We start from the raw sequence: 11,039 nt of genomic DNA on the forward strand, positions 1-11,039 counted from the left end.
ACGCTGCGCCCCACGGGGGACGCTCCATCGCCGTGCCCCCCACGACCCACCAGCGGCCACCGGGGCCCGGTACCGGGGGCTGGGGGCGGGCTGAGCCCTCGGCAGCCCCAGCTCCGCCCCGCTCCGCCCCCGGGCCGAGCCGAGCCGAGCGGGGCCGCGCCGAGCCGCGCACAGGCGGCGGGCAGCGGGCACCATGCGCCCACGGTGAGCTCCGGGGAGGGGATGGGGGTGCCGGGGGGGGGTCCCGCGGAGGGGCCGTGGGTAACCCCTGGGTCACCCCTGGGTGTCTGCTTCCCCCGCAGGTGTCCCCCGCGGTGGCTGCCGCTGCTCGGGCTCTTTGTCCTGCTGCTCCCCGCCGCTTCCCAGGAGCCCGGTAACGTGTGCGGGGAGCGCGCCGGGGTGGTGGTGGTGGTGGTGGTGGTGGTGGTGGGGAGCTGGGGAGGGTGCCCGGAGCCCTCCCCGTGGGGCGCGCTCCCCGTCGGAGATGGAGAAGGGAATGGGGCGCCGAGGCAGCTCTCCAGCCCTGCTTTCCCCACGGGGCACCAGCCGGTCACGGTGAACTTTTCCTCCCCAGTGGGGCAGCTTCCCTCCTGCCTGCCCCCTCCTCCCGTTGCAGCCGGTCCCTGGAGCATGCGGCGGGTGGAGAGAGGCTGACAAAGGGAGCCCCTGACCCTGCCTGTGGCCCGGGGACCTCCCCGGTGCGGTGCAGGTGGCCTGGGTGCCCCCCAAGAACTCCCTGCTGTTGGGGATGTGTGAGCATCCCGATCCAGGGCTGCTGCTGCGTGGTTTTGCCTCCCCGCAGGGCTTTGTCCTGGGGGCAAAGCTGGCTCGTCCAGGTGAAGGCAGAGAGCTGGGGTGTTTCCTGGTTCGTTGGTGCTCAGCTGGGCTCCTGGAGCTGGTAAAACGCACCTGGGGGCGCTGGGCTTGCCCGCGTGCTGTTTGCAGAAGCAGCTGAATGGCTGTGAGCAGCGAGCCGAAACCGGGCAAAGGTGGCTCTTTGGGAAGGTTTGTGCCCCCTGTTGAGCGTTGCCACCCCTCCAGCAGGCTAAGCAGCGTTGCTGATGCCCTCCTCTTTCATCTCCCCGCCAGGCTGGGCGAGAGCCATTGGTAGGAGGCTGCCCAGGGACGAGCGGGCTGGAAGTCAGACAGGTACTGGGCTGTGAAATCGCTGGATTATTTGCTGGAGCACGGCCGTGTGCCATCTAGGAACTGCTGCCTCTGCTTCCAGCTGCGGCGAGCTCTGCCCTGCTCGGGTCGTGCTGCAGGAGCGCGGGGAGAGCCGGGGAGCCTGGCAGGGCAGCGGGGATGCCCAGCGCTCCCGGAGCCCGTCTGGGAGCACTTGGAGAAGTTCCTCAAGCGCCCCGGGCTGCGTTTCTGGTGCCGCTTTCTGGGGCGTGGGCGCCTGCCGTAGGCTCCCTGGGGACCCCGGGAACAAAAAGCTCCTCTTGGAGGTCTCCAGAGAGGCAGAATTATTCCGCCGTGAAATCAACTATTTTAAGTCCCTGGAGAACGTCCAACGTGGCCGGGCTGAGCCGGAGGGCCCAGGACTGTTTTAACAGTGGTTACTCAGAGCACAAACGGCTGCTCGCGCCCTGCCCACCCCTCGCCGGCGCCCTGGCTCCTGGCATGGGGCTGGCTGGGGCTGTGAGCGAGCCAAGGCCACGTCCCCCTCCCCGAGTCCCCCCCCAGTGGTGCTGCAGCTCAGCGGGTGCACGGCGGGGCTGGACACCCCCAGGCCTGTGTCCCGGCACCGGGCAGTGCCCGTTTCACCCAGCTGACTTGGCCACCTCCCAAGGAGGCTGCGGATCGGGTTTTAAAGAATTCGAAAGCAGCTTGGTCTGTTTTTTTTTTTTTTTTTCTCCCTTTTTTTTTTTTGTTCCCTTTGGTTCAATGTCCAAGGACTGCAGGGCCTGTTCTGCCAGCCCTCCTTTGTGATGGGCTCCTCGGGAATGTTTGCTCCGAAGGCCGTCCTGGCACGGAGATAACCTTTCTGTTTATCTGCCTTCCTTGCAAATTTGGGGGCTTAACTGCCTGGAGCTTGGCTTGGCTTTTATCAGCAGCTCTACCGCATCCCTCAGCGTGACACATGGCCCTGCAGGGGGCTGGGGTGGGGATGCCACCACCAGAATGGGTTGGGGCTGCCCGTGAGCGAACACGTGGCGAGGGCTGGCACTGGGTCAGACGCTGGGATGGGTCAGCAGGGTGAGAGAAACTCACGCTGGGTTTCTCTGCCTCAGTTCTACAGCTGGGATGAGCCAGGACATCCAGGTCTTGGGGTTGGTGGCAGCGAGAAGCCCTCGCTGCGACCGCAGACAGCACCTGGGAGGCTGAGCTGCCTCCTCGGCTGGCAGCACAGCAGGTGTCGGAGCTGCACTGCCAGCACAGAGCCTCGGTCTTGGTTTTATTTCCATTCCTCAGTGCCTCGTTGGTCTCCACGGCTCGGATGCCTCGCGAGCACGAGCCTTCAAAGATAAAGCAGGTGCTGCGCAAAGAGATTTATGGCCTGTGACATAACTGCTTTGGCATCAGCTCATGGGGATTTCTGACAGGTGGATCTGAGCTTTCGCAAACATTATTTTAGGAATTCCTTCCCCCGGGGGGAACGTGCCATGGGCAGCGCCCGCGGGCACTGATTTACCTTGGGGAGAAGTTGAGCACCTGAGGCAAGGTGCTGCAGTGAGCAGGGCTTTCTCCCTTCCTGGAGCTGATGGGGACGCCGGGGGTCTGGGACCTGCTGTGGGCAGCACCAAGGCCGCTGGGACGGGGCTGATCGGCGGGGGAGGATGCTGCTGTGCTCGGGGGATGCCGCGGGCTCTTCCCTCCGTATCAGCTGGCAGGGGTTTTGTTTGCCAAGCCTTATCTCTCCGCCGTGGGAGCCGGTGGGGGGGGAGGGAGGGAGAGAGGGAGAGCCTGCGGGCTGCAGCCAAGCCTGGGGACGTCTGTCCTGGGGGCTGTGTGTCTGTCCGGCCGCTGGAGCGGCACACTGTACTGGGTCTGGCGACCTGGTGTCCCTGTGCTGTCACCACCCGATTTCTTCCCCCCCCCTCTCTGCCCAGGCTGCTGGCAGGGCTGCAGAGAGCGGCTGCCAGACTGGACGGCCCCAGTGTCGTGGCTCAGTTTGTTTTGGGCTGGAAACTCAGTTTAAAAAGAGACGAGCATTTCCACAGAGTGGCTGCACTCCCAGGCAGATTTCTTTGCTTCCGTTGATGCAAGTGACCTTTTCAAGCCCCGATCCTAACTTTCTCTGTGGTTTTGCAGCTCCGTGGCTGGACCCGGTCCACCCGCAGCATCCTTTGCACTGCGCTCCAGCTGGCTTTCAGGTTTCTGCAGCAGGGGGAAGGAGCTGAGCCCTCGTGGCCCTGTAGGGCCGTGGGTGCACCTCCCTGGTGGGACGGAGAGCTGGGCTGATGTGCCCCACGGCTCCTGGAAGGCTCTGTGGTGCCCTCCGAGCCCTGCAGAAGTGGTGTTTGTGCCCTGAATAGCAGCCTCCTTGGCACCGCTTATTATTTATTTTGGTCTCGGCTGCAGTAACCTCTCCTTACAGTTTATTTCGATACCATTTGGGCGTTGTTTAAACAGCGAGTCCGAGCACTTAGAGGAGACAGGCGCGGAGGAGGAGGGATCCGGAGCTGCGCGATCCGTGAGCGCAGAGCCCTGGGAATGATGCTGGGCACCGCGAGGATGTTTGGGACAGCCCGGGAGGCAGGGAGCCATGCAGGGCAATTCCCTGCTTGCACAGCACGGGGCTGGTGGCAGAAGCTCCCGTGGTGCAGGCTCCTTTCCTGCGCTGCTCTGTGCTGTTCGGGAGGACGGTCTGAGCACTGACGTAGCAATCCCGGCGAGTGTGCTGCGCCTCGTCCAAGAGCTCCATAGTTTACCAAGAACAGAATTAATTCTGGCATCTCAGAGCAGAGTTCAAAGCGCTGAAGGAGACGTCTGGGATTAAGTATCGGATGTGTATCAGCAGCCCAGAGGTATGGGATTAATAAAGCATTTTAATGATCCTCCACCGTATCTGATGACATTTGAGGAAGCACTGGGAACGAGCCGCTTCCAAGAGCATCCCCTGCATCCCTTGGCTGCTCACACAGCCTGGGGTCTGCCTGGCACGGGGGAAACAGGGGAAAATCCCAGCTCCTGGCACTTTGGATGGAGGAAGGTGTGTGGTAGCAGCGCGTGTGTGTTTTTGGCGTTCAGCGGAGGGCTTGATTGACCCAGAGAGTCCCTTGCCAAAGACGTAATTGAAGCAAGGAGCTGAGCGGGATTAGGAACTGGTTTGGACGTCTGTGCAGTTCCTGGGGGGCTTCCAGAGCTTGCAGGGACAGGGGGGGCCGTCCCCAGGGACTCGTGGTGCTCCCAGCCCCGAGCAGCACGGCCGCTTGGCAGCAGCATCCCCAGCGCCGGGGCCGCCTCGGCGAGCAACATCTGGCCCGCAGCATCCCGCGTCTGCCGGCCTCCAGCTAACAAGGTTGCTCGTGTGGAATTTTTATTGCTGTTTTTGGCACCGCATCCCGGCTCTTTGCAGGCGGAAATTTGTCATTAGCGAGTTTTATTGTATTTCTGTTTTATTCCCAAGCTCGGCCGGCTGGTTTCTTCCTCCCGGGCCCAGGGGACTGAGGGATGCGGCTGTTCCCCTGACCCCGTCCCCGGGCTGTGGGAGGCTGCTCACACGCAGGAGCAGGCTGGGATGGGAACAGCAGCCAGGGCACCTGGAAACGCAGTCTGCTGGCATAAATCCCCAGTTATTGCTTGCCCCGTGAGCCCGAACGCCCTTGAAGCCATCCCCGATTTTATAATTCAGGAGCAAGCCGCGTGCCTCCCCCTCCGCCAAGCGCCGCAGTCAAACAGATTTTCCTCCCGCTTTCCTCGTTAGGCTGCGGGTTAATTGAGTCGGGGCTTGTTGACTTTGGGATAAACGGCACCTTTTTGATAACCCCAGATAAGCAGGCAAGGTACGGCCGACGGTGCCGTGTTCGGGGCCCTGTACCTGCTCTCTGGGCGAGAGGCCATAGCTCTTCTGTGGCCCTCATGCACCCAGGAGGAACCATCTCTCTGCTCCCGCCTGCTTGCTCCTCTTGTGGGGACCTGGTGGCCACCCAGCCAGACCTGGTGGCCACCACGGCAGCCAGCCAGGGCTGATGTTCGCGGCTCTGTCCCCTCTGAGGGCTCAGCCGAAAGAGTTAAGGCAAACATCCGAGAGGGGCCCCCAAAGGCAGCCCTGGAGGTAATAATCTGCTCTCAGCTCTTTTCTCCCCTCTTCCCCTGCTAATTGTGGCGGGGACGTGTCCCCTCTCATGAAAGGCTCTTTTGTCGACGCGTTGCTGGGCAAACCCCGGGCTTGGCACCCGGCTGCGGGGCCGTGTCCGAGCCTGCTGCAGGTAGCTCCGGGCACAGCACCATCCCTCCTGCCTCCAGCAGCACCTCCAGCAGCCTCCTTCCCCCGGGGCAGCTCCGGGGCCCCAGTTCTTGCCCCGATGCCGCCTGGGGAGCGGAGGGGAAGGTCAGCCGCCGGTCTGGATGCTAATCCCTTGGGAGCGGTATTTCGGGTGTCCTGGCAACAGGATTAGTGCAGCCCGGGAGGAAGGACACCCGCTGGCGGCTGGATGGGCTCTGGATATGTCTCGGCGGTGCTGTTCTGCCCGTGAGGCTCTGGCTGTGCTCTGCAGACCCCCATGCACCCCGTGCCGCGGCTCTGAGGGATGCTGAGGGTGGCTCTGGTGGGGTTTCCGAGTGTTTTATCTATCCACTCTGGCCATGGACACCTGTTTGTGTTTTTTTAAGGCAAAAAACGATAGGAAAAAGAACGTTGAAATGAGGAAAAAAAAAAATCAGTGAAGTATCGTGGTGACGCTGCAAGGGGGGGGGAAAAATGTAGCTGTGCTGATTTATGGCTTTTTTTTTTTTTCACAGGTCACTGCTAGCATTTGTGGAATTGGCCTTGCTGCAGGAAAAACTGGTTTTCAGCATTCCCGTTAGGAAGGAACTCGAGTGGTTGTATAATTAAAATGCAGGGGGAAAAAAATCCCGCAGCAGCTGCTCGTGGTGCTCAGGGCTTGTAGCCGCCTCCCGCGTTTGTCCTCTGCTCGCTCCGTTCTTGGCGGTGGTGCCCTCCCTCCAAAACCAACCCAACCGAGAAAAAATAATCCATTTTTCAACCAGGGCAATTTTAATGCTGGTTCCGAGGCATTTTCCAGGGGTTTTTATCACCTTGGGCAGGTCCCATCCCGAGGGCTGGCCCCGTTGAGGCTGGCACGGGGCACAAGGGGGCAGCTCCCCCAGACCCTAACCGGGTGCGGAGCGGGACCACGCTGCTCCCCGCGGCACCCTCGACCCTCCTGGCCCAAACTTGGGGGTTTTGGGGAGCTGAGCAGGAGGCAGTCCCCGAGAACCCGCGGTATGCAGGGCCGGCGGGGGGATAATTGCCAGTTGTCAGCCGGACAATGGTGGCATTGTGGGGCAGGAGCGGGGCGAAAGGGCCCCGGCTCCAGCGTAATGTTACTTTTCTATTTACGTTGCCATAGTCTGCGCCGAGAAATGGCCCTATTCTCTCTAATCCTCCTCTTCAGGCATGCCTGCTGGTTTGTGCTGTGGGTTTTTTTTTCTTTTTTTTGGTTTGGTTTTAACCCTTGCGGTCCTGGGAAGGCTCGCGGTGACCGCCGGTAGGCTGCAGGGAGGCTCTGCCTCTGCCCCAGTCCCTCCTCCACGGCCACGGCAGAGCAGCGAAGCGGCCACCAGCAAAACCAAGCAGCCTGGGGACCCCTCCTGTCCCAATTTGTGGGTTCGGCTGTGGCTGGCATCAATTTGTCATCGGACAAATTAACTCCAAGGTGTCCAGCCCTGAGATGCACGTAGGCAGCGGGGTGGGTTCAAGGGCCGGGTGGTGCTTTCCCCATCCCCTCACACGGATGCAGCGAAGGCTGCTCCCAGCATCGGAGCCCTTGTAGCTGCCCGAGTCCCGGCTCGCCAGCGGGGCCGTGCCAAGGCCCGGCGTGAAGCGCGGTGACCTTGCTCGGCCGGCAGCCCTGGATGGGACGGGGACACGCCGCCGAGGCGGGACGTCAGAGCTCGGCCGGCTCACGCAGCGGAAACTTTGGAAAGATCAGGAGAAGGATGCCAAAGTCAGCAGCACAGACCGGGTATTGTCTGAGGAGCGCGGAGAGGTGGAAGAGGAGCAGACAGGGAGCCTTGTTCTCCTCCTGGGCTTCGGGAGGCTCCAAGACAAACAAAGCCCCGGCGCTGCAGGGGTCAGTGCAGATACAAGAGGGCAGCCGGGCGATTGGAAGATGGTTGCTGAGGTGCAGAAAAGCCCTCCCCACTCCTTCCTTTTCTTCCCATTGCTTAGCAAAGCAGCGCTTCTCACCACCTGGCCTGGCAGTGGAACGGGGAGGCTTGCTGGCTGCCTGACGGGGCTTGGCTTTCCTTCCTGCGGGCCGAGCGGGGCAGCCAGCCCTGGGAAGCGTGGTTGGTTAGCTCTCGGGCAGGTTTTCCTCTCCGTGGGGCTGCAGCAGTTATTGCCTGGGGCTGCGTGGTCCAGCTGGCACCCGGCTGGTGTCGGAGGCAGGAGGATGCTGCGTGGCCCTGCGGTGTGCCGCTCTGTTGTAGCTCTGCGCGTGGCATCATTTGGCAGCTCCTGGTTTTTGCGTGTCCAACCCGCTTGTGTGCAAAAAAAAGGGTCTCAGCTGTGCTGCTGTTCTCCTCTGCACCGAAGCCCTGAAAACAGCTGGGGACGGGGAGCTTGAGGCTTTCGTTTGGCATCCTTTGGCGCTGCTCCCTCTGCGACATCGGAGACGGCATCTCGGCACGGTGCCCGGGGTGCCCTTGTGGGTGCCTTAGAGATGCGCTCTCAGGATTCATGTCCTGACACCTCAGGCTTCGTTTCCTTCATGTCTGCGTGATGCTGGAAGGCTTTGTCTGAGCTCCGGGGCACCCACGGGCACGCAGCTCCCACCTGCATGGCTCTTCCTCTGCGTCTCAGCTTTGCTTTCTGCGCACTGCAACGGCATCGAGTCAGCTCGCGAGCCCCTGCCCTCCTCTCCCCTCCGCAGAGGTCTCCCTGCTCTGTATTTCCAGGTAAAAACGTGCCTGGGAGCAGTGCTGGGTGGGAAATGAAACCCCCATCACCGAGACGCTTTCCTGGGGGGGGGTCATGAGCCCTGCCGACCGCTGGAGCCCCCCAGCTGCTGGTGCTGGGGCAGGAATGCCAGGAACGCGATCACGATTTGAGGCTTCCCGGGAGGTCGGGCGGAGGAGCTGTGACCTCCTGGCCGTGCCGTGGGGAGGGGGATGCTGCGTGCCCCCCGCCGGGGCATGGTGGAGTGGATGCCGGCCGCTGGTGGTGAAGTGGATGAGGGCAGTGCTGGGTTCGAGGCGGTTTGGGGCCCGGGTGGCTCCGCAGCTCCCCTCCTCCAGGGAGCAATTTGTCTGCAAGGTGATGTATTGCCACGGGGGAGCGGGGCACATTCCTTCCCTCGCCTCCTCTGCCTTATCTCCCGGCTGTCGGGCGGCCCGGGGTGATGGGAAGCAGAGCTGGTGCCCCCCCGTCCTGCACCCCGCTGGCTGGTGGATAAACCAGGGTGTGGGGGGGGAAAGGGAGCTGGCCCCGCATCACCGCCCACCCCTCGGACCAGGGCTCCTGCTCTTGGCTGGAGGGTAACAAGTTACAAGGCAAAAATGTGGTGGTTTCGGTGAGACCTGACCCATCCCGTGCTGCTCCCCGGGGGCTGGGACCCGCTGGGATTTTATTTTTAGGCTTGTCAAGAGGATGGCAGACAGATTGTTTGCTCTGCGGCGGCCCCGCCGTCGGAGCTCGCTGTGCCCGCTGCCACAGCCCGGGTATTTCCCACGAGGGCTGACAAATTAAAAATACTCCTTCCATGAGTGTCCCCGGTGCCCCCGTGAGCTGGCTGGGGTCACGGCAGGAGGCGCAGGATGCCAGGGCCAGGCTCGGGGCACTTTGGGTCCGCCTCATGTTGGAGGTGTGCGGGTGCCCTGCTTGGGGTGAGTCCCGGTGCCGCAGCGCGCCGGGGCTGCCGGCCTGCTGACACCGAGGAGTTTTGTTCTCCCCTGGATGATTTGATGGCTCCTTCAGGCAGTTGTGACATTTTAATGGTTTATCTTATCAAGGAATTCGCTGGGAGGAAGTTTCTGTCTCTCCATGAGTAAATGTTTAGGAACGCTGCGGTCCCGGGGGCTCGACGGTGTGGCGTGGCCGCGTGGGGAGGCCGCTCCTCCTGAAATGTGCCCCCGAAGCCACCCCCTGCGTCACCGCCACGGCACCCTGCTGGCTGCTGTCACGCAGGATGCCTTGGGGGCTGCACTTGCATCCGTGCAGCACCCCTTTCCGCCCCAAAAATCACCACTGCACCAAGTTTGTTGGGACGGGGTGGGAGAGAAGGATTCTGCCTGTGCGCGTCTCAGGGGGATTTGGGCATCACGGGGAGCCACGCGGTGATTCTGTGGGTTTTGGATGCTCCTTGAGTGGCTTTGTGCTTGGTTTCGTCCCAAAGCCAGCCCCAGGTCCCTAGCGGGGGATGCCGGGGGTGTGCGCGTCCCGGCCCCTGGCACAGCTGTGTCCTGCCGTCCGTCCGTCCGTCCGTCCCTCCGCATGGGAGGTCAGCGGGATGTGGCAATATCCTCGGGCCTCTCGCGCGTGTGTCCCCGTGAGTGCCTTTTAACTGCTGTTTGTGTTTGCGGATGAGGAAGAGATTAAACTGCCAAACATCGATAGGGTTTAAAGATACCATCTGCCTCTGACAGTTGCCGAATTTTTTCTGCTTGGTGCCTGAGTGCTCCCGCCCCCAGCGCTCCCCCTGGGCCGGCGCTGGGGTTTCGTCCCTTCCCCGGCAGGCAGACGGGGCAGCACCGCCGTGTGCCCCTATTTCCAGACCCTATCCGGGGTATTTAGGGCCGTGCAGGGTGCTTTGTCATGGTTAGCTGGCCCAACTGTTTGGCAGCCACAGTTTTTCCAGCCATCTCTGGCTCACCCCGCCGCGTTTTGTGCCCCCTGGAGCTGGGTGCTGGAGCTGGGTGCTTTCTCGTGCCTGGCGTTGGGAGCAGGCAGCGCTGCTGCTGTCGCCTCCCCGTGCTAACCGGGTGGGCTTTCTGCAGGCTAACAAAAGGAGCCCGCTGTAAATAGAGCGAGGGCAGGCTTTGGAAAGGTTGCAGGGCTGTGGTTTGTCGGCACGAGGCAGCTTTGGCATCCCGGGGCTGAGCTGTGCATGGGGTTGTGGAGGGGACGGAGCAGCCTCACGGCCCCATGGGTGCCCCAGCAGCAGGGTGCACACCCTGAAACCATCAAAACGTTTTGCCACTGCAGAAAGGGGGCTGGCGGGGGCTGTTATCCTAAGCCCCTGCACTTACGCATCCCTAGCACGAGCTTGGTGCGTGTGGCAGGGAGGAGGAAGGTAACTCCTCATCCTCCACCAGGAGTGACCCCAGGTGCCCTCCCTGCTGCTCCTGGTGGGGCACGGAGCCGTGCTGCTGCGGGGACAGCTGCTGGAGCATCCCGTAGAGCTTCTCTGGGGGTCCTGGGGGCATTTTCAGCAGGAGACAAAAGCCAGAGAAAGGCCCGGGGAGGGGAGGAAGGAAGCTGCGGGTAAGGGGGGGATCCGGTTGCCCCACCAGCTCCGCCCAGGCTTGCTCTGCTAGGAATGCCGATGGCCTTCAGTCCTTGGGGGGCTCGTCCTGCCCCAGCTGCGGGGTTGGAGCTGCAGCTGGAGGGCTGGGGGGAGCCTCCAAGCTCTGCTCGGACCTGGGGCTCCCTCTGCTGTCTGTCCATCCGCCTGTCCGTCCATCCATCCGTCCGTCTGCGCCGCTCGCCGCGCTCAGCTTGTGGTGGGGAGCGGCCGGTGCGATGCTGCGGGGACCTGCTGGGTGTCCCCATGTCCCCAGCAGCCACCCAGACCCGCAGGATGGGGGCTGCTGAGCTCCCCGTCCCGTCCCAAAACCCTCCAGGGCGAGAGCTCAAAGAGCGATGGCAGGAGGCACCAACAAGCCCCGTGTGCTGCAGCAAAAGCAAATATTTTCCCGGCTGGGTCCCC

Source organism: Aythya fuligula, chromosome 6, assembly GCF_009819795.1.
Source record: "Aythya fuligula isolate bAytFul2 chromosome 6, bAytFul2.pri, whole genome shotgun sequence".
Taxonomy (NCBI): domain Eukaryota; kingdom Metazoa; phylum Chordata; class Aves; order Anseriformes; family Anatidae; genus Aythya; species Aythya fuligula.